At 44.6% G+C, this 24,303-nt stretch overlaps 4 non-coding genes across 4 annotated transcripts; 2 read left to right on the top strand and 2 right to left on the bottom strand.

The window, feature by feature from the left end:
• The first annotated feature begins 337 nt into the window (after positions 1 to 337).
• Positions 338 to 411, top strand: trnat-agu (transfer RNA threonine (anticodon AGU)). Its single transcript has one exon. It is a non-coding gene; the product is annotated as a tRNA-Thr (tRNA).
• Positions 412 to 4,930: 4,519 nt separating this feature from the next.
• Positions 4,931 to 5,012, bottom strand: trnas-cga (transfer RNA serine (anticodon CGA)). Its single transcript has one exon. It is a non-coding gene; the product is annotated as a tRNA-Ser (tRNA).
• A 10,664-nt stretch (positions 5,013 to 15,676) lies between these two features.
• trnan-guu (transfer RNA asparagine (anticodon GUU)) lies at positions 15,677 to 15,750 on the bottom strand. Its single transcript has one exon. It is a non-coding gene; the product is annotated as a tRNA-Asn (tRNA).
• Positions 15,751 to 23,431: 7,681 nt separating this feature from the next.
• Positions 23,432 to 23,504, top strand: trnav-aac (transfer RNA valine (anticodon AAC)). Its single transcript has one exon. It is a non-coding gene; the product is annotated as a tRNA-Val (tRNA).
• The last annotated feature ends 799 nt before the right edge of the window (positions 23,505 to 24,303 follow it).

The following is a 24,303-nucleotide window of genomic DNA, read 5'->3' as shown; positions in this document are numbered from 1 at the left end:
TTTCGCTTTTTGCTCCTCTGACGATTTTTTGGTTTCAGCACCACGATAAACAACACTTCGCTGTAAAGTTCGGCTCAATAGTTCTCCAATGTCAGAGCGAGAATTGTCTGAAGCCCTCATTTATTTAATGTAACAAATACAATCACACATAATCATCCGTGTATCACCGCACTGATGGATACACAAAGATAAACAAAGCGAGAAATGCAGGCAACATCGAAATGCACAGGTGAACGGACAAGCAAAACAGACAAAGATCAAACGGCCTGAACCCCCAAACGTGAAGTGTCGCTGATAGATATTAATGTGAGGAGGTGGACCCGTAAGATCATCACTTGGCGCTGTGGCTTAGCTGGTTAAAGCATCTGTCTAGTAAACAGGAGATCCTGGGTTCAACTCCCAGCAGTGCCTTTTGCAGCTTGTTATTTTACCTTATTTGTGCAATGAAGCGACAAAACAACACTGTGGTATTGGTATTTGTTCAGGAGGAAACGGACACCAGAAAGACTGTTCAAAATCGCCCTTTCATTGTCCAGACAGACCTCTCATGGAATGTGTTTGAAACACGTTAATTTAAAGACACGTTCTTGTTTCTGGGCTCGTTGGGGTCGTGGTATAATTCACGATTTGAGGTTCAAACCCGGAAGTAGTCCTAATTTGGACCTGGACTTGTGATCTTGACCTGCGTTGGAAACTTTTGCAAAGAGGGAAAGGAAGTCCCCAAATCACTCCACCTGAATCGCCAGGCCCGGATGAAATATATCACAGGCTGTTAACAGAAGCAAGGAAGGAAATAGCGGAGGCTCTGACCATCATTTTCCAATCCTCCCTGGTTACAGGTGCGATGTCGGAGGATTGGAGGACTGCTGAAGTTGTACCGTTGTTTAAAAAGGGAGAAAGGGACAGATCGAATTATTGCAGGCCAGTCAGCCTCACCTCGGTATTGAGCATAATTCTGGGGGAAAGTATTAATCTTCATTTAGAAAGGCACGGATTAATGAAGGACAGTCAGCATGGATTTGTTCAGGGAAGGTCGTTAGAATTGAATTTTTTGAGGAGGTATCAAGGAAGGTGGATAAGGGTCGTGCGTTTCTTGTCGACACAGATTTTCGCGAGGCTTTTGACAAATTCCTACATGGCAGATTGGTCAAAAATGTAAAAGCCCATTGGATCCAAGGGAAATTGACAAGTTGATCCAAAATTGACCGAGTGGCAGGAAGCAAAGGGTAATGGTCGACGGGTGTTTTTGTGACTGCAAGGCTGTCTCGAGTGGGGTTCCACAGGGCTCCGTACTAGGTCGCTGCTTTTCGTAGTACAGATCATTGATTTGGATTTAAATGTACGGGGTATTATTAACAAGTTTGCAGAAGATACAAAAATTGCTCGTGTGGTTGATGGTGAGGAGGGAAGCTGCAGACTGCAGTAAGATATCAGTGGACTGGACAGGTGGATAGAATAGTGGCAAATGCAATTCAATCTGGGGAATGAGGTAATGTATTTAGGGAGGGCAAACAAGGCAAGGGAATACAAAATAAATATTGAAACTAATTTGCCATTTACTCGCCAATTTTGCAAGTTTACTGATGTCTTCCTGTATTTTTCGCATTTTTCCTTTGTATTAACTACAGCTCCCAATTATGTGCTGTCTGTCAATTTCGAATTTGTATTTCCGATTCCTGTGACCAAATCATTAATGTAAATTGTCAACAACAGGGGTCCCATCACCGATAAATTGTGAACAACAGTGGTCCCAGCACCGATAAATTGTGAACAACAATGATCCCAGCATCTTTCAATTGTGAACAACAATGGTCCCAGCACCGATAAATTGTGAACAACAGTGGTCCCAGCACCGATAAATTGTGAACAACAGTGGTCCCGGCACCGATAAATTGTGAACAATAGTGATCCCATCACCGATAAATTGTGAACAACAGTGGCCCCAGCACCGATAAATTTTGAACAACAGTGGTCCCAGCATCGATAAATTGTGAACAACAGTGGCCCCAGCACCGATAAATTGTGAACAACAGTGGCCCCAGCACCGATAATTTGTGAACAACAGTTCCTCCAGCACCGATAAATTGTGAACAACAGTGGTCCCAGCACCGATAAATTTTGAACAACAGTGGTCCCAGCACCGATAAATTGTGAATAACAGTGATCCCATCACCGATAAATTGTGAACAACAGTGGCCCCAGCACCGATAAATTGTGAACAACAGTGGTCCCAGCACCGATAAATTGTGAACAAGTGGTCCCAGCACCAAAGAATTGTGATCAACAGTGGTCACAGCACCGATAAATTGTGATCAACAGTGGTCCCAGCCCCGATAAATTGTGAACAACAGTGGTCCCAGCACCGATAAATTGTGAACAACAATGGTCCCAGCACCGATAAATTGTGAACAACAGTGGTCCCAGGACTTTTGACTTGAACTGCATTTGAAACTTTTGCATAATAGGAAATTAAGTCCCCGAATCGCCCCACGTGGCTCTCAAACGCATTGGGAAGAAGTTCAATGCGAACAATCAGGAATTTAAAGGCAACTCAACGACCTGCACTTTCTTTGAATAAGTTTTGTTCGCCATTATATTTGAAGGTGAAATCGCTCTCGGCTTTCATCCAGCTGAAGCAGAGTGTGGCCGCTTTATATCTGCGAGCATGTCGGTGACGTGGTTAGCTTTGACACTGATCGCTTCCAATTTGTAAAATTTCACCAAGCGTCAGCGAAATGAAACCGAGAATCGAATTGTAAGTGATGAATTGAAGGGATTGGTGCTCCAAGCAGATCTGGAAAATGCACAGTGCGGTCGGTCAGGAGTTCTGAATCCACCCTCCAGCCACTCGCCAATCATATTAGCTGAGCTTTACTCTGGTCCGTTGTCACCGCGCTGAAATCGAGTCTTTCTCCGGCATGTTTTTCTTCACAGTTGCTGCTTTGAGAGTGATGACCGGCTGTTTGGATTTTCACTCCGACTAGCTTCAACCATTCATTTTGGACTGACTGTGGACAGTTGTTATATTGGTCGCTGCAAACTCAAAGTTTAGCCCAATTAATTATTGGTTTAGCAGGTGACCTCTTCGTCTGTCTAGTTGGTGCTGTCGGTGAGCACGGAAGTTTGATGGTTCGAACTCTTATTTGATTTTTCCTCAGGAATCTTCGCCTCAAAGTTCCAGGGTTTCAATGTATGTTTTGGAAGCAAGAATATCACAATTCTCCTTGGCAGACAAGCCCCCGAAAGGCCCGAAGGGAGGCCGCACTCGCTGCAGGAGAGCTGGTTCGCTGTGACATGGAGATTTCTGTAGTGAGTGAGACCAGACTGTTTCTATGTTCAGAGAATAAATGGCGCACCCTTTATGTTGGAAAAGCAAAACGGTGGGGATTTTTGTATCAGATGTTGCTCGTTGCGTTACTTTCATCTTGATCGTAGAACCGGTTTGGGCGTTCCTGTGATCAACGGCGACAATTGCCTATTCATTTTAAATTTAACAACAGCTGCACTGAGCTTTTAATCATACCCTCAAGATACAGTCTATAAAATGATGAAATTTGATCATCTGCAAAGCATAAAAATCTGATTAAACTTTTGACTGTCTCTCGGTAACCACGTCAACATCTCCTTCAGTATGAAATAGAAAGTTATCGTTTGATTAATGGTGAATAAAACAGTCATTCATCTACCAACAGGGTTTAATTAGTTTCATGTCATTAATTTAATAATTTCATAACTCTTGCTAAAGTTAATTCCTTGACTTGGAATCGAACTCATGAGGTTTTTGGGAACACTGAATTCTAACCATCAGTCCATCGGGAAGCTCCCAAGGTCGCGCACCCCCCGTGATTCATTCAACTGTGTGTTTTTTCTCAGGCCTCTTATCTCTCCCTTCTTTTCAGCTTCTGTCTGTGGATATTCTTATGGTTAAATATGAATAATATAGAATATCTCACAGCCCCAGTATACGTGCTCCTTCTCTGTAAAGTTCTGTACAAAATCAAACTGTACGGTTCACCCCCGACAGAAGCAGCAGGAGATGCCACTTTAAAATGGCAGTTGCTTCAAATGATTTATGATGGACCTGCGTGGCCTTGCAGTTTTCCCAGGAGCTGCATTCGGTGCGTGAATTTTGGAAATGGAAACATGTCCATCAGCAGCTTGTGGTAATATTTTACCTCACTTTCCATTTCATGTACATGCCGACTTGCAATTGGTGCTGTCATTGCCTGAACATCACCTTCTGTCGCGATAGTGGTTTGAACAGAAAATGCCATTTTGTGCGAGCAGCTTGTCTGGCAGGAAAATTACCTGAATTACGAAGGGGCAAGTAGGAAAGGCCGCGTTGGTCTGCCTGTTCGCAGCAAAGAATTTTCAGCGTTTCCTTGTGGTCCAGTGTTCAGATTCGGTCATCACCATGGCAACGGATCGATTGGTGTCTGTCTCGACATCCGCATTGAAACACTATACTATAAGTGCACTGTACTCAAATTGCTGATGTTTTCACTGTAAGGGCGAAGAGACATAAATGTGTGTATATTAGCTAAAAATTCATCAGCTGGGTTGCACCTTTGCTTCTCCCCCCGTCTCAGTCTTTCCATCTTTACCCTTCTCTGCTGGTGTTGCAGGTTCGATCATCCTTGGCCGTTCAAGAAAGCCTGAGAAGTCCATCAGGGGAAAACTCAGAGAGTCAAGAGACAGAGACAGGGAGAGATTAAAGTATAGAAACAAATAGTATAAATATCAAGCTCTGCGAACGAGCAGAATTTAAGATGGAGCTTGGGAGAGATTTTTTCACGTGCCGTGCAACTTTGCAAGTGACCATTGGGCTCCGAATTAGAAGAGTTTGCCACGCTGGATCATCTCTCTGAGGGAGGGAACACGGTCCGTGAACTCCAGTTCATATTTATTTGAACAAATCTTTAAGAAATAGCGCTACGAGCAGGATTCGAACCTGCGTAGGAAAACCCCATTGGATTTCGAGTCCAACGCCTTAACCACTCGGCCATCGCAGCTGTGAAACGACTTGACAGCTACTGCTACCAAAAGGGTGCAACCAGTGCAGAATTCGGCGCCACCCACAGCCGATCGGCCATCCGACAATCCATCCGATCACTTTTTCTATTCCGATGTGCAGCAATGTGAAGTTGTACACTAACTATTTCATATCAACAATATTAGCCTCTCCTTACCACATTCGTTTTCAATGTGCGACTTGTAATGCCAAGTGAGACTTTGCAGAATTAATTGCTCTAAAGTTACATTGTTGTCTCCCTCGGCATCCGCAGATTATCCACTCTCCCACAAGTATAACAGTGACTGCACTTCAAAAATACTTCATTGGTTGTAAAGCACTTTGGGACGTCTTGAGGTCGTGAAAAGCGCTTTATAAATACAAGACTTTCTTTCTTTTTATAGTGGAATAAAATTACTGATGTTTACACTGTGAGGACGAAGAGACATTAATGTGTAGACATTAGCTGCGAATTCATCATCTGGGCTAGATTTTTACTTTTCCTACCGTCTCAGTCATTCCATCTTCACCCTTCTCTGCTGCTGTCGCAGGTTCGATCAGCAATGGCCGTTCAAGGCTGCCTGAGAAGTCCATCAGGGGGAAACACAGAGAGACAAAGACAGTGAGAGATAGAGAGATAAAAGTATAGAAAAAACCGAACGTCAAGTTAGCAGAATTTAAGATGGAGATTGGGAATCATTGAAGCGTCACTGCACAGATGGAGGCCATTCGGCCCATCGAGCCTGTGCCGGCTCTCTTTAAGTGCAATCCAGATCGTCCCATTCCCCCGATCTTTCCACGTATACCTGCAAATATTTTCCCTTCAAATACTTATCCAATTCCTTTTAGAAACCACAATTAATTTTGCTTCCACCACCCTTTCAGCCGATGCATTCCAGATTATATCTACTCGCTAGTTTAAAAAGTTTTTCCTCATATCGCCTTTGGTTCTTTTGTCAACCACCGTAAATCTGCGTCCTCTGGTTCTCGACCCTTCCGCCAACGGGAGCAGTTTCTCTTTATTTACTTTATCTAAACCCGTCATGATTTTGAACACTTCTATCAAATCTCCACTCAACCTTCTCTGCTCAAAGGGAACAACTTCAGCTTCTCCAGTCTACCCGCGTAACTGAAGACCTCATCCCTGGAACCATTCCAGTTAATGTTTCTGCACCCTCTCTGAGGCCTTCACATCCTTTATAAAGTGCGGTGCCCAGTTTTGGACAGTTGTGGAACATTGTGAAGTTCCCTTCACATATCTTGATATTTGGCAAGAGACCACTGGGCTCCCAATTAAAAGGATTTGCCGCGGTGGAGTATCTCTCTGAGGGAAGGAATTGCAGCCCGTTATCTCCAGATCATATTTATTTGAGCATTGAACAAAACTTTACACAATAGCGCCGATAGCACGATTCCAACTTCTGCCGGAATACCCCATTGGGTTTCAGATCGAACATCTTAACCACTCGACCACCGCAGCTGCGAGCGCCTTTGATGCACGGCTGTAAATCAGAATGCACAGGGTACTCACAGGAGATTTGTGAGACTATATGTTCTTTCAGACAGGTTTCCAACTGAACACATGCAGCCGCTACCGTCCGGACGTTGCTGTTTCACTGGTAAAATTCTCACCTGCCACCCGAGGAGACGGGGATTGATTCCCGGCCGATTCAAGAGCATTTTCATTCTGCACCGATGAGATCGCCTGAAAAAGGATACATTCACATTCAGCTTCAATCTGCACACCACGTTGAGACATTTTCCTTTCTCTGTGTGGTTTTGCGTCGACAAACCGTCTGCGTTCTGGCCTCTGAACGTCAAACATTCTCTAAAATTAAGTCAATCCTGTATTCTGCAACGCTGGAAAGATGTGGGAAACAAATGAATGAATTTCCACTGAACATAGTGACACAGGAGTGCTCGTCCGGGAATTTGAACCCCTGACCTCTCATATATCAATCAGTGAAACGCCCAAAGTGAAAACCATAATCCGAGACCAACGAGCCGTCAGTAACACAGCCGTGCAACCAGTCGAAAGTTTCCCTGCTTACACAACCGATCGCCTATCCTTTTAGACCGCTCTGTCCATCCAATCATCGAATCATAGAATGGTTAAAGCACAGATGGAAGTCAATTCGGCCCATCCAGACCGTGCCATCTCTTTGTAAGAGCAATCCAGTTAGTCTCATTCCCCCGCTGTTACCCCGTGGCCCTGCAATTTTTCCCTTCAAATATTTATCCAATTCCTTTTTGAAAGCCACGATTGAATCTGCTTCCACCGTTTGAGACAGCACATCTGGATCATAACAACTCTCTGCGTAAAATTTTTTTACTCATTTCACGTTTGGTTTCTTTGCCAATCACCTTAAATCTATGTCGTCTGGTTGTCGACCTTTCTGCCAATGGGAACAGCTTCTCTTTATTTACTTTTTCTAAACCCTTCATGATTTTGAACACTTCAATCAAATCTCCTTTCAACCGACTCTGCTATAAGAACAATCCCAACTTCACCAGTCTGTCCACATAACTGAAGTCCCTCATCCCTGGAGCCATTCTAGTAAATCTTTTCTGCACCCTCTCCAAGGCCTTCACATCCTTCCTAAAATGCGGTGCCCAGAATTGGACACAATGCTCTGGTTGTGGCCGAACCAGTGTTTATAAAGGTTCAATATAACTTTCTTGAGTTTGTACTCTATGCCTCTATTTATAAAGCCCAGGACCACGTTCTCAGCCTGTCCTGCCACCTTCAAAGATGTGTGCACATATGCCCTCAGGACTCTCTATTCCCGCACCTCATTTCTATCATTTAGTTTATATTGCCTCTCCCCATTCTTCCTGCCAAAATATATCACTTCGCACTTCTCTGCATTAAATTTTATCTGCCATGTGTCCGCCCATTCCAGCAGCCCGTCTGTGTACGCTTGAAGACTATTATTATCCTCTTCACTGTTTACTACAATTCCTAGTTTTGTGTTATCTATGAATTTTGAAATTGTTCCTGTACGGACAAGTCCAAGTCATTAATATATATCAAAAAGCAGTGGTCCTCGTCCAGACCCATGGAAAACAACACTGTCTACCTTCCTCCAGTCCGAAAAAAATCCGTTCACCACGACTGTCTGTTTCCTGTCATTTATCCAATTTAGTATCCATGCTTTTATTCCATGGGCTTCAATTTTGCTGACAAGCCTATTATGTGGCACATTACTTCATCGAAAAACTCAATCAAGTTAGTTAAACAAGATTTGCCTTTAACAAATTCGTGTTGGCTTTCCTTTATTAATCTACACTTGTCGAACTGGCTGTTATTTTTATCCCGTATTGATCGTTTCCTAAAGCTTCTCTACCACCGAGGTTTAACTGACTGGCCTGTAGTTGCTGGGTTTATCCTTGCACACGTTTTTAAAAAGGGAGTAACATTTGAGATTTTCCAGTCGTCTGGCACTCCCCCATATCTCCGGACCGTGTGACTTACCCACTTTAAGTACAGCCAGCCTTTCTAGTACCTCTTCTTTATCAATTTTTATCCCATCCAGCATCTCCACGACCTCCGCTTTTACTGACTCTGGCAGCTTCTTCTTCCTTGGTGAAGACAGATGCAAAGTACTCATTTAATACTTCAGCCTTGCCCTCTGCCTCCGTGCATCATCTGCTTTTCTGGCACCGAATCTTAATTTGGATTCCGATGTGGTGCAATGTCAAGTTGCACACTAACTATTTCAAGTCAACAATATTGGTCACGTTTCATCAAATTCATTTATGGTGCATTTTCTTACAATGAAAACACGCATTGATATCGGGGATATTGTATCGTCCCTTGGGGGTCATCGGACCACCAAATTTTGGGTTAAGAGCCGAACGCGCTAAATGATTGTACCAGAGAAAAACATCACATCGCATGATTAACAACATTAATATTTCACCGAGCTAAAGCTTGTGGTTGCAGTAACCAATGAACGTTGTTAAATTAATTCATGAAACGAATGAAATTCTGTGAAAGATGAATAATAGTTGTAACCGATAACTTTATGCTGCAGAATCACGGAAATACTAACATTGATAATGAAACTTTAAATAAGTTTTTGTGCTTTGTATGTGATGCACTTTCACCGTTTTCCACTTTCCAGACTGCATTTTAAGGGTCTGGTTTCAAATGTTGATAGTTTACGACACCTGGAATTTGGTACAGCCGTTGTTAAAGTTAACAGGAAGGAACAAGAATTGTCCCTTCTCCAAGCACAAGTTGACGCTTGGGGGTTTATCCGAAGCAAGTTCCTCAATGCTATCTTTTTATGCGGGAACTGAAATCGAGCTTTTTCACGTAAAAGTCGAACATGATAAGCACTACACCACGGAAACCTCAGCACACGATTTTGACAGTACCTCAGGGTCCTGCCCACTGGTTTAACAGCGGAGCAGTGTTTCAGGGGTGGGCTTTTCACTGTTCAGAACATAATTATCACCAGAATTAAATTTGTCGCATTAAAGTGCGCCTTATCTGTTAATTTCGATTTACACCCTTGCCAGTTTTATGCAGAAACAAGTAACAATGTTTAAGGGATGTGGTGTGTTCAATGTTCCTGCAATAACCGCATTACGCAGTGTGAGAAGTGAAACACAGACCACCCAATGCGTGCCCCAAACCGATTGACGTAATCAATAAAAATGGCCTGTTAGCTCAGTTGGTTTGGAGCGTGGTGCTAATAACGATCCCCGTATGGGCCATTAGTAATTAACGATATTGCTTTCGTGACTTTGAAAATCCGGACTTGAGTAACACGGAAATTCAAGCAAAAAGTCAGAGGTAATTGTATTTGAAATAGCATTCATTGCAATGTTTGAAATATCTTTGCCCCTGGGACGGAGAAAAAAATTCATTCTTCATTTATCCTTCTTTTCTCACTCACCTTTCCGTGTCTCCATCTCTTTCCGTCTGTCTCTTTTCCCATCTCTCCATTTTTTTCCATTTCCGGAACCATTGTTCCAGGTATGCTTTCTGTCAAACATTACAACCTGTGTCACTCAGTGTCCGGGTATGTTTACTGACACACATTGCAATCTGTGACACTCAGTATCCGGGTATGTTTACTGACACACATTACAATCTGTGTCACTCAGTATCCGGGTATGTTTACTGACACACATTACAATCTGAGTCACTGAGTATCTAACAATGTGAAGCAACGAGTTTTATTCCCGCTGTGATATCTCTCTGTCCGTTTGCTGATAAACGTTTAACTCGGGGCTTGTTCCCTTTGATGATCACAAGCAGTTAGAAACAGACAGAGCGGAGATGAGGAAAAGGCATCAGTTTAGGAATCAAATGCTTCAAATCACATGTTCGCCGGCGCTGAGAGAGGCAAAAAACAGAGAAAAATGCAGAAAGAAATAAAGCGAAAGAAAGATGCTATCAATATTTCTCATCCTTGATGCTACTCTACTCCTTCCCCAAGCCTCCAGCGCCGGTTAAAATTTCAGTGTAAATTAATGCGAGATTCGACCCAAAGAACGAGATCCAAACAACGAAATTTTGCTGAAATTTGGGATTCAACCAGGGACTTTCAAATTTTTGGATTCTCAACTAAGCTATATCGACTCCATCCCAAGTTAGAGTGTATGGCGTTGCTTTGGAAAAAACAAACATAAACCGGGTGGAATTGCCTCTCCCGCTCACTCCTTACCTCGGGGGAATGGGACCCGACCAGATCTCGGAACTCAGGTTATGTTAATGTTCTGCTGATGATATCTTAATATTATCTTGTGTTTGGGCCACTTTTAACCAGGTTCGTGGACACATTCTTCTGTCATCCCGTCTCCCACATCGCGCCTCTCTCTCATTCATTCTTTCATCCATTGAATCCATCAGGTAGCGGGAATCAGAGCTCACCCTCAAACCCCCAACACACAAACCCCCAGTCAATAATTTACACTCTTTAAAACACAAAATGGTAATACACCAGGGGAGACTTCACAGTTATGGACACGGAACGAAATACACCAAAGTGTTTATAAACACAGAAAGTGGACACACCAGGGGAGACCACACAGTTTTGGACACGGAGTGAAAAACACTTTAGTTTTCATGAGAAGTTACAGAACAAGTAATGTCTGTAAAATTTCCATTCTTTTCCCGGCACTGATGGGCTCTGAAGGGAGAGATGGGCCCGCAGACACTCTGATCCGCACTGATCCCGAGCTGCAGGTGAATTGAAATAAATTTCAATCAGTAGCAGCGAGCGGTTGGAGAGAGATCAAGGTCCAGAATCAAGGAGGACATTTCTGATACTGCCCTTGAATCTAATTTATATCACATACTCCTTGAACTCTCTGCCGGGGGAATTTGGAACTGAGGATCGCTTGTGAAATCAGCCTAAAGATAAAAACACAAACCACCCGAAGTGGGGCTCGAAACCACGAGCCTGACAATAGAAAACTCAGCACAGGCCTGGGATATTCCTGCTCTGTGGGGCTCAGTACCACTCCGGGTGAGATCAGGAAACGCACCCCAGAACGGAAACTGTGCTTTTCCTGTTTTGTGTGGAGCAGGTGAACTGCCTCTGCCCAGTGTGACTGCGTCGATGAGTTTCCAGCTCTGATGGGTAATTGAATTCCTTCCCACAGTCCCCACATTTCCACGGTTTCTCCGTGGTGCGGGTGTCCTTGTGTCTCTCCAGGTTGGACGATCAGTTGAAGCCTCGTCCACACGCAGGACACGTGTACGGTTTCTCCCCGCTGTGAATGGTGCGATGTTTTTTCAGTCTGTGTAACTGGTGAAAGCTCTTTCCACAGTCAATGCACTGGAACACTCTCACTCGGGTGTGTGTCTCGGTGCTTTTCCAGTCACACTCATGTTTGAATTCTTGTCCCACAGACAGAAAAGACAAACATTTCTCCTTCCACATTCAAAGGTCGATGATATTCAGGTCCTCGTGAATCGAGTGACTCTGTCAGATCTTGATGTGATATTTGGTTTGAATTTCCCGTCTGCAAATCCTCCCCTTCTGATACCCTGTAAAAGTTTACAAAAGTCATCACTCTAAATAAAGGATCGAAATTTGGAACAGACAATTCTAGTTTCTATGGAACTTTCCATCCTCTCTTTTCCGACAAAGCCGTAAATCCCCGTCCCACACACTCTCCCTCCTCCCTGTGCTGAAATCCAAACCCATCCCACCATCTCCAATATTTCTTCCCTCCACTCCCAGTTTTCTCCCTCCCTCTCCACTGATTGGGTTCAGTTCCACACCCGCTGTGGGCAGAGTGAGGTTAAAATAAATGAGGCAATGGTTTTCTCTCCTGGTCACTGGGACCCAAAAGCCCCGCCCACTCTTTGTTCCCGGTCACTGGGACCCTGAAACCCCGCCCACTCGTTGTTCCAGTGCCAAGATGGCCGCGCATGCGCCAAGATTCCACCATGACTTCCGCTCGCAAGATGGCGGCCAGTCACACTGATTTTCGGACGGCTGCTGGTCGGGCCTGTCACCGAGGTGCAAACACTGGGCCTGTGGACTCGGATTTGTGGCCTCAAGACGCCATCAGGTGCTTGTGACGCTTCTCCGCCGAACCATAGGTCCAATTACTCCCTCGTCTTCCCCCGGCCTCCGACACGCCTGTTCCTCCTCAGTCCTTCGCCACCACTCGCACTGCGCATGCTCAGAGCACAGCCCGGTCCTGGCACCGCGCACTGGACTCCTGTATTCATTGATAGGGCACATTCTGAGGCACGGGGGACTGTGGGGAAATGCCCCGCCATTGAAAGCCGGAATTGGTGAACAGAAAATTAATTATTGTCATCCCATCGAGGTTGGTGCCAGGCAAGCAACAAACATAATAAATAAATAAATTATACAGAAACCTGACTGCTCAGCCCTTCCCCATGGTGCGAAGTAAACTGGCCGCTATTTTTCCGTTAGTCAGTCGCAACTCAGGCTCGACCCGCCCAGTCTGGTTTAATTGCTAAATGTTCTCTCACTCGAATTCAGACCTGTCATTCTCAGGGAAACTGACGATGTCTCATTTTTTTCCTGTGCCCTACCCGAGAGCCAGTTAATGGCTTTAATAAGCTGGCAACAATTTTTGCAAAAGTGGAAGGAGGTGAAAAATTCCACGAGCGATGCCTCAATACACAAGGGACCACGTACACTGTGACACCAAATCGAGGGCAACTTGCACTGGACACCAAATCCGGGAACAACTTACACTGAGACACCAAATCCAGGGACCACTTACACTGGGACACCAAATCCAGGAAACACCAACACTGAGACACCAAATCTAAGGACACGTCCACAGGGATACGAAATCTCGAGACCACTTACACAGAGACACCAAATCCAGGGACCACTTGCACTGAGACGCCAAGTCCAGTGATCATTTACATTTGGACACCAAATACAGGGATCAGTTACACAGAGACACCAAATCCAGCGACCACTAAAATGGTGACATCCTTTTTGCACCTTCTCCAGTATCTCTATATCCTTCATATAATATGGAGACCAGAACGGTTCACAGTACTCCAAGTGTAGTCTAATCAAGGTTCTATACAAGTTTAACATAGCTTTCCAATTCTATCCCTCTAGAATTGAACCCTAGTGTTTGGTTTGCTTTTTAATGGCCTTTTTAACCTGCATCACTAATTTTAGTGATTTGTGGATCTGTGTCCCCAGATCTCTCGACTCCTCGACCCCATATAGACTCTTATTATCCAAGCATTATGAGGCCTCCTTGTTCTTGCTACCAAGATGCTCCACTTCATCCTCATCTTTATTAAAATTAATTTGCCAATTACACCCCCATTCTGCAAGTTTATTAATGTCTACTTGTATATTTTTGTAGTCTTGATCAGTATCAGCTTTACCCCGCCCCAAACTGGTGTCATCCGTAAATTTTGAAATTGTCCATCCGATTCCCGAGTCCAAATCGTTTATATAAATTGTGAACAGTCGTCCCAGCACCGATCATTGTGGAACACCACTTTCCACCTTTTACCAGTCTGAGTAGCGACCCTTAACCCCGATTTTATGCTTTAGTGCAGTGATCAAGAGAAATCTCTTTACACAGGGAGTTGTGAAATTGTGGAAATCACTTCCAAAGTTCTTCAATGACAAGTTCTCCTCATGTTTTTATCCAAGACATCACACAGCCCAGTCATTTACTCCAAATGTTGATGCAATGGTTCAAGCTAAGAGGTGCCAGGTATCGGGAGCAGCAGCAGCAATAAATAAAATCTAAACGTAAGTAAGTACCAATATCGTTAATCTTCATCTATTTCCAGTTTAATAACTTTTGCGGAATGTGGCCCAGGCCAAGTGCCATGATATCAGATCAGGCTCACCATCGAAAATGAGTTTGACACCCCTGAGATGGACAATGTGAACCGGATTACCCTCATCCACTAACCCAGCAACTTCTTCAAAAAACTCAAGCAAGTTTGTAAGACACGACCATGTTTTTCGGAAGCCGCGTTGAGTAACTCGAATGGCTCCTTCTCTTTCCCCGTGGTCAAAACAGCATCGCTTAGGATCCATTCAAGCATCTTCCATCTGATCGATGTAACACTGATGGGCCCGTCATCCCCAGTCTCTGATTTGTCCCCTTTAATGAAAATGGGAACGACGTGAGCTACCTTCCAATCTCAGGGGACAATCCCTGACTCTATTGAGCTGTTGAAGATACAGGCAAGGGGCTCACAGACCACCCGTCCCATCTCTTAAAACACCCGTGGGTGAATATCATCTGGACCTGGAGCACAATCTATTTTGAGATTTCGTATTTTATCCAAGATGACATCACTTTCTATTTTAATATTTATGATGTTATTGTCGACAGCGCATCCCACAGCTGGAATCTCAGCATCAATCACAGGAGTGTCGGCTGATGAGAAATAATCATTTAACAGCTCTGCCATCGTCCGGGAATCTGTCCTGAACTGCCTTTCAGTGGACCTAAACTATCTTTAATGGTCTTCTGACTCCCGACGCAGCTGAAAAGGCGTTTGCTTTTATTCCCACAATTGTGCACCATCTTCTTTTCCAATGATCTCGTAGCTTCTCTAATGGCTGCTTTTGTCCCCCTCGATTGTGGGTGATAATTGACACTATCCTCCTGTAAACTGAATTCATCCTGATCTGACCTGAGTTAAATGTGAGACAGTTCGGGGAGTCTGGAATCATTCACCCTGAGACCTAAACTAACAGGTAAAACCCCAGACGGTTCCTTAGTAAGGATTCCTCTGGTTCCTCGGCATATATTTGTCAGGATGCCGAAACCCAGCTTTCTTACAGTCCACTCCTGGAGGTCCCATCCTCTGAGCCTACAACCTTCAGCAGTGTCAGTGGTGGAGTTCACAAATGAACTGAAACCCTTCGGAATGCGAAAACAATTTTGCGTTTCCAAAATAAAAGGACTGACATTTATTGTGGAAACAGTCTGGTGTCGCTCACTGCAGAAACATCCATGTCAGAGTGAAGCGGCTCTCCTGAAATCTTTCGACCTTGTCTGTCAAGAAGAATTCTGATTTCCGTGAAGGCAATCTCAGGTTAAATGGTGGAAGATTGGCCGTGCTCAGCTGGCCATCGAAACCGTGCATTTTTTTGCAGACAAAACATATATTTGAAAACAGGAAATACGAGACCATGAAACTTAAGGTAAAATTTTCCCTCCCGTCCCTGGGTGGGCTCGAACCACCAACCTTTCAGTTAACAGCCGAACGCGCTAACCGATTGCGCCACAGAGACACGACACGTTTATTTTTGAGCCATTGATTCAACCAGTTAAAAATTCAGGTTGCCTCGATCAATATAACATCTCTCCACCATCAGTTTACTTTTCCAAAATAAAGGGTGTGAAGCTTGCATGAGTGAAAATCTGTGCTCTATTATTTCTGAACATTAAACTCACCTTGCCATTAAACATCTGTATGTTGGAAGTCTTAGTCGCATCGTGGCAGAGAGGATTGATTTTTCGAGCTGTGATTCTCCATTCTCTGCTCCAGTAATATTCAGGTGTGGTGAAAATGAGAGGAGATGAAACGAGCAGGTCCAACGAACAGGTCTGTGGCACGACACGGTGTCTACAAAGTTGCCTCTTGTACTTACAGTGCAGCGGACGGCAGTTTTCACCATTAAACCAGTAACTATGATGTTAAGAAAAAATGTGGCCGACAAACATTCGATTTCAGCGCGGTGACACTGGGTCAGAGTAAAGTTAAGTTAATGCGATTGCCGAGTGGCGAGAGGGTGGATTTGGAACTCCTGTGCGGCTGCACTGCGCATTGTCCAGATCTGCTTGGAGCGATATTCATTCAATTCATCACTGATTCAATGTCTCTTTTTCTTGTAATTGGTGAGATTTCAAAAGTTGAAAACGACCCGTGCTGACCCCAACCTCGCCACTTACACGCTGACAGATACAATGCGGTCACAGTCTGGTTCATTGAGATGAAATCCGAAAGCGATTTCACAGTCGAATGCAAAGCGAACTAAACTCATTTAAAGAAAGTGCAGGTCACAGAGGTGCCTTTAAAGTCCCGATTGTTCGAAGCAGAACTGGAAAATGCGCAATGCAGCAGCACAGGAATTCCAAATGAACTCTCCGTGGAGGTAAATGAGTGACAGGAGCAGAAGGACATGCCACGTGAAAGATTTGGACCCAGACCTGCTGCATGAGACTTTAAATGTTGTTCACCTTTAACTGTCGCTCACAGTGTCAGAACTGTCACTGTTATCATTAGCCTTCTTGCACTGCAACTCCTCAATAGCCCCAGGTTATCACAGCATCGCTTTCTTCAAATTGAATCCCAGTGTGAAAACTTACACGATTTCAAACCTAAGCAAAGGTGTGCGAGATTGGATGGAGAGTGTGAGTGGAGGTCATGGGCCGGGGGGCAGTGATATCATCACCTGAGCATTATGATATCCCACATACCAAAGAAGCAGGGAGATGAGATCTTTGTGTCTATTTTCCCGGCATGTGCAAAATCCATCCCTTCTCAATGGCCAGCACTGTTCTTTCCCTCTCTCCCTGCTGTCCAGGTCAGGATGGGATTCATGAATTCCCCTGTGTTTTCATCAAGCATCTAATTCACCTGGCAGCTGGAGGAGTAGAGGAAGCGGGAGGGGAAGAATAGTCAGAAACAGGAGATGCCACGTGAAACGGGCCGAATCTTGTGTGTTTCAGTTGCTTCAAATGATCCACGACAGCCCTGCCTCGCCTCGTAGCTTTCCCAGGAGCTGCATCGATTCGGCCGGTGCGTGCGTGCATTTTGGAAATGGAAACAGAGACATCCGCTGCTTGTGGGAGTATTTCACCTCAATTTTCCATTTCACGCGCAGGCCTACCCGCACTCGGTACTGTCATGGCCTGAACAAGTCTTTCGTGTTCTCAAAGAAAATGCCACTTTGTGCGAGCAGGTGTATGGACTGGACTGCACTGAGCTGAGTCACTGAGGATATTCAATGAATGAAATCAGTACTTCAAACAGAAAACATTCTTCACTCACTCATCCTGATACATTAGCGTCTCGATTCTTGAATTATTGTTTCATTCATTGCAAAATAGGAACAGGAATAGGCCATTCAGCCCCTCGAGCCTCCAGGTTAATACATGCTTCTTGAGGTGGGGTGCCCAGAACTGAATGCAGTCCTCCAGATGGCGTCTCACCAGAGCTCTGTGCAGCTGTAACATAACTTCCACCTCTTTGTATTCGAACCCTCTCTCGATAAACGGGGAGAGTGAGAGCTCAAGAGAGCAAGCGAGAGAGAGGGAGAGAGAGCACTATGCATTGGACAAACTTTCTCAGGAGTTCATTTGAAACCCCACTGAGCTTTCGAACCACTTGCTCTACCGCATCAAAAGTTCATAAGCAGCATATGGGTAATGTGAAATCATATAATTCATAATCGGTTTAGTCGCGCAATGGGTAGCACATCGGACTTTTCGCTCAGAAATTGTGTGTTCGCATCACACCACCGTTAAATTTTAGTTCGTTGATTTCGGAGCTGGGAAGTGAAATTTTGCAGCAAAACCGGAACAGGATCATTAATATCTGTCAAGGAAGGGAAACAGCCCCCATCCACTTCCTCTGATACAAGTGGCTCCAGTCCCACCCGAATTTATAAGGCTTAATCCACTCTGAGCTGGATTGGCGAAACACTCTCAAGAAGGAGGCTCATCATCTGCTCACCGCGAAAGTCAATCTGCTGGACTTCCAGCTCTGTCAGACGGGATGTTCCTTCAGACAGGTTTCTAACTGGACACATTCATCCTGCTGCGGTGCGAGCATTGGTGCTTGAGGGGTAGAATTCTTGCTTGCAGTAATTCTATTCCTGTAAAACTAGCTCCTGAAGATCGCAAGATGGAAAGTATCGTGGCTGAGCGGTCTAACGCGCTGGTTTAAAGCTCAAGCTAAATCCCATAATTTGTAGATGGATCAAAATCATAGTTTGTGGCTCCAATTCCGAAGCCTCCCTCTGTAAACTAAGAAGACTAAACATCTCATCTGCGATTGCGACAGAGTAGGCTGGAGGAACCACATGGCTGAACAAATAACTAGATGCATTACGAAACACACCAATTGTAAATAGAAACTGAGAAAATTGGAGCAGGAGTCGGACATTCGGCCGTTCGAGCCTGCTCCGCCATTCAATACGATCATGGCTGATCCTGGACCTCAATACCATATTCCCGCTATCTCCCCATACCCCTTGATGCCTTTTGTGACTAGAAATCTATCCAGCTCCTTCTTACATATATTCATTGACTTGGCCTCCACAGTCTTGAGTGGTAGAGAATTCCACAGGTTCACCACCCTCTGAGTGAAGAAATTTCTCCTCATCTCAGTCCGAAATGTTCTCATCTGCTATTGCAACAGCATACGCCGGAGGAACCACACGGCGATGCAAATAAGTAGATGCATTTTGGAACGCACCAATTGTACGTTCAACTCCGGCCGAAATTTTCACAAGGAAAAGGATTGGTTGGTTTCGGTGGGCCTCCACTAACAACCTCGCCATTTCCCGGCCGTGGACTGTCAGAAAAGGACCGCGCACTGACTGGTTGCACCGCTCAAGCCCAGTCACTTTGATCACCTGTCCCACTCTGCTGGAAAGAACCTTAAGGTGAGAGGCCCTTACCTATGGAAAAGTGTCCAGTCATTGCGATGAAAATAATATCTGCACTTTCACTTTCAGCTTCTTTCACATCCTCTGCTCCATCGCACGACAATCGGGTTTTCTGCGAATCGGCCAAGATGAACATTGGCAGAAATTCTAACAGCAGTGGGATTCAAACCCACGCCTCCGTAGAAATTTGATGGAACATCTGAGACCGCGAGGGCACGCTACCATAATGTCACAGTAATGTTTAAAGAGCTGTTTAATGCTCAAATAAATGAATTGAAGCTACTTTGACCGCATTTACCCCGTGCTGGGGTTGTTCTGCTTGGAGCAGAGGAGATTTCATAGACGTGTTCAAAATAATGTAGGGTTCAGATAAAGTAAATAAATAGAAACTGTTCCCATTGGCGGAAGGGTCGAAAAGCAGAGGACACAGATTGAAGGTGATTGGCAAAAGACCCAAAGGCGACATGGGGAAACACTTTTTTACCAACGAGTAGTTGTAATCTGGAACGCGCAGCCTGAAAGGATGGTGGAAGCAGATCCAATCGTGGCTTTCAAAAAGGAATTTGATAAGTACTTGAAGGGAAAAAATGTAGGGCTGCCGGGAAGGAGCGGGGGAATGGGACTCACTGGATTGCTCTTACAATGAGCCTGCACGGGCTCGATTGGCTGAATAACTTCCTTCTGTACTGTAACCATACCTCAAGGGCAATGAGGGATGGGCAATAAATGCTGGCCTCGCCAGCGACGCCCACATCCCATGAACGAACTCAAAAAATAATGACTGTATAATTCTATTTATACAGTTTATTTTCATTGCATGCATTTCTCTATCTATCCCTGTCTCTGTCTCTTGTGTTATCCCCTGATGGACTTCTCAGGCTTCCTTGAACGGTGATGGCTGATCTAACCTGCAACACCAGCAGAGGAGGTTAAAGAAAGATTGGGACAGGAGGAAAAATAAAGGGGCAATCCAGCTGCTGCAGCCAATGTCTACACATTGATGCCTCTTCTCTGTCGCAGTGAAACAGAGGCACCAATTTGATTAAAGTATACTTATAGTAGATTGTATATGAACACCATTCCGAGACAGACGGCAAACATATCATGGAATCATAAAATCATGGAAAGTTACCCCACAGAAGGAGGCTATTCGGCCCTTCGTGTCTGAGCCGTCCGAAAAAGAGGTATCGAGCCTCAACCCACTTTCCAGAGTTTGGTCCACAGTCGTTTGGGCCAAACCCTCTGCCTCCATGAATCGATCCCCTTGATGCTCCCGAATCAGAGTCGGGTTCTCACTCCCTGTTTAATGTTTACATGCCTGTGGAAGACTTTTGGATTGCCTTTTATGTTGGCCGCCAGTCTATTCTCATACCCTCTCTTTGCCCCTCTTATTTCCCCTTTCAGTTCCCCTCTGAACTTTCTGTATTCTGCCTGGTGATTGAATAAAAAAAGTTAGGATTTCCGTCAGCCTGAAACAGAAAGTTATTAGTTGATTAATGGCTATTTGAACAACTATTCGTCTTTTTTCAGAGTTTAATGAGTATTGCGAAATTAATACAGTAAACTATTTTGTAGAAGTTAATTCCCTGAACGGGAAAGGGACCCGCCTCCCACACTGAGAGCATTTGCAGACGGCAGCTACCTTCTGAGGGTTTCCTAAACGAATGTATGCAGCAGCGTTTCTCTAGTGTAGTGGTTGTCACAATCATCGAACAGGCGAAAGATCCCCGGTTCAAAACCGTACAAAAACATTTTTGGGCTGCCTCCATGAGTCGATCTCCTTTGTGGTCCCGAATCAGAGTCGGGTTCTCACGACCCGTTTAATGTTTACATGCCTGTGGAAGACTTTTGGATTGCCTTTTATGGTGGCCGCCAGTCTATTCTCATACCCTCTCTTTGCCCCTCTTATTTCCCCTTTCAGTTCCCCTCTGAACCTTCTGTGTTCTGCCTGGTGAATGAATAAAAAAAAAAGTTAGGATTTCCGTCAGCCTGAAACAGAAAGTTATTAGTTGATTAATGGCGATTTGAACAACTATTGGTCTTTTTTTAGAGTTTAATGAGTATTGCGAAATTAATACAGTAAACTATTTTGTCGAAGTTAATTCCCTGAACGGGAAAGGGACCCGTCTCCCACACTGAGAGCATTTGCAGACGGCAGCTATCTTCTGAGGGTTTCCTAAAACAACGTGTGGAGCAGAGGCTCTGTAGTGTAGTGGTTATCACATTCGCCTGGCACGCGAAAAGTTCTCGGTTCAAAACCGGGCAGAACATTTTTTGGGCCATCCCCTCTGCCTCCATGAGTCGATCTCCTTGATGCTCCCGAATCAGAGTCGGGTTCTCACGACCCGTTTAATGTTTACATGCCTGTGGAAGACTTTTGGATTCCCTTTTATGTTGGCCGCCAGTCTATTCTCATACCCTCTCTTTGCCCCTCTTATTTCCCCTTTCAGTTCCCCTCTGAACTTTCTGTATTCTGCCTGGTGAATGAATAAAAAAAAGTTAGGACTTCCGTCAGCCTGAAACAGAAAGTTATTAGTTGATTAATGCCGATTTGAACAACGATTCGTCTTTTTTCAGAGTTTAATGCGTATTGCGAAATTAATACAGTGAACTATTTTGTAGAAGTTAATTCCCTGAACGGGAAAGGGACCCGTCTCCCACTGAGAGCATTTGCAGACGGCAGCTACCTTCTGAGGGTTTCCTGCAGCAACGGCTGCGGCAGAGTTTCTGCAGTGTCGTGGTTATCACGTTCGCGAAACACGCGATAAGTCCCCGGTTTCAAACCGGGCAGCAACATTTTTGGGCCACCCCCTCTGCCTCCATGAGTCCATATCCTTCATGGTCCCGAATCAGAGTTGGGTTCTTACGACCCGTTTAATGTTTACATGCCTGTGGAAGACTTTTGGTTTGCCTTTTATGTTGGCCGCCAGTCTATTCTCATACCCTCTCTTTGCCCCTCTTCTTACCACTTTCAGTTCCTCTCTGAACTTTCAATATTCTGCCTGGTGAATAAATAAAAAAAAGTTAGGATTTCCGTCAGCCTGAAACAGAAAATTATTAGTTGATTCATGGCGATTCGAACAAGTATTCGTCTTTTTTTTAGAGTTTAATGAGTATTGCGAAATTGATACAGTAAACGATTTTGCCTCAGTTCATTCCCTGAACGGGAAAGGGACCCGCCTCCCACACTGAGAGCATTGGTAGACGGCAGCTGTCTTCTGAGCGTTTCCTAAAACAACGTATGCAGCAGAGTTTCTGTAGTGTAGTGGTTATCACGTCTACTAAACACGCGAAAAGTCCCCGGTTCAAAACCAGGCAAAAAATTTTTTGGGCTGCCTCCATGAGTCAAATCCCCTTCATGCTCCCGAATCACAGTCGGGTTCTTACGACCCGTTTAATGTTTACATGCCTGTGGAAGACTTTTGGAGTCCCTTTTATGTTGGCCGCCAGTCTATTCTCATACTCTCTCTTTGCCCCTCTTATTTCCCCTTTCAGTTCCCCTCTGCACTTCCTGTATTCTGCCTGGTGATTGAATGAAAAAAAAGTTAGGATTTCCGTCAGCCTGAAACAGAAAGTCATTAGTTGATTAATGGCGACTTGAACAACTATTCGTCTTTTTTCAGAGTTCAATGAGTATTGCGAAATTAATACAGTAAACTATTTTGCAGAAGTTAATTCCCTGAATGGGAAAGGGACCCGTCTCCCACACTGAGAGCATTTGCAGACGGCAGCTGTGTTCTGAAGGTTTCCTATAACAACATATGCAGCACAGTTTCTGCAGTGTTGTGGTTATCACGTTCGCCACACACGAAAAGTCCCCGGTTTCAAAGCGGGCAGCAATATTTTTGGGCCACCCACTCTTCCTCCATGTGTCGATCTCCTTTATGATCCCGAATCAGCGTCGGGTTCTTCCCACCCGTTTAATGTTTACATGCCTGTGGAAGACTTTTGGTTTGCCTTTTATGTTGGCCGCCAGTCTATTCTCATACCCTGTCTTTGCCCCTCTTATTTCCCCGATCAGTTCCCCTCTGAACTTTCTATATTCTGCCTGGTGAATGAATAAAAAAAAAGTTAGGATTTCTGTCAGCTTGAAACAAAAAGTTATTAGTTAATTAATGGCGATTTGAACAACTATTCGTCTTTTTTCAGATTTTAATGAGTTTTGCAAAATTAATACAGTCAACTATTTTGTAGAATTTAATTCCCTGAACGGGAAAGGGACCCGCCTCCCACACTGAGAGCATTTGCAGTCGGCAGCTATCGTCTGAGGGTTTCCCATAGCAAAGTGAGCAGCCGAGTTTCTGTAGTGTAGTGGTTATCACGTTCGCCTAACACGCGAAAAGTCCCCGGTTCAAAACCGGACAGAAGCATTTTGAAAATGTTACCCACTAAAAATCAATTCGTCTGAAAACAAGCAAGAATTCAGTCTGTGGTAAAATGTGAATAAAATACCACACCTCACAGAACCGATATATTTTCCATTCTCTGTATAGTTCAATACACATTCAAACACGACAGAAACACACATCTCGCCCTCATTCACGTTTCATGTCCCGACTGTGTCGGAAGCCCCTCTCAAAGCTGCACATTGCGATTGTTTTCAGTTGATTTGTGAGAGGTCATTAAAGGATCCTGCAGCGCTGCCTCTGTTTATAAATTGTAAACAATTTTACAACACCAAGTTATAGTCCAGCAATTTTATTTTAAATTCACAAGCTTTCGGAGGCTTCCTCCTTCCTCAGGTGAACGATGTGGAAATGAAATCCTCGAAATGAAGTCGCATATATAATTCACAGAACAATGCTTGATGAAAGCAGACAGTTTTTTCAACTGCCTGTTGCCAAGGCAATCTGTGTGCAGACAGACAGGTGTTACCTGTTTATAAATACAGTTATAAACAGCATTGCAGCCGCGGCAACAAACAGATCAGTTTTTCGATGTTCGACGTTCCCCAGCTCCCGCATTGAGTGAGTCCACGAGAGCAACAACATTCAGGCCGCCTATCCGGCCCCGCTCTCTCCAATCACACGTTGCTGGCGGGAAGCTGCCATTGCCGCTTGCAGACAGCGCATTACTGCCCATCCCTGGGAAAGAAGTTTACAACGAAGCTTTGACAACACATCACATGCATCGTCTGTCCCGTAGTTGTTGCTCCGCTGCGAAGACAGA

This window comes from Heptranchias perlo, chromosome 20 (genome assembly GCF_035084215.1).
Source record: "Heptranchias perlo isolate sHepPer1 chromosome 20, sHepPer1.hap1, whole genome shotgun sequence".
Classification (NCBI taxonomy): Eukaryota; Metazoa; Chordata; class Chondrichthyes; order Hexanchiformes; family Hexanchidae; genus Heptranchias; species Heptranchias perlo.
The sequence above is the reverse complement of the archived record's forward strand: the minus strand, read 5'-3'. Positions and strand labels throughout refer to the sequence as shown.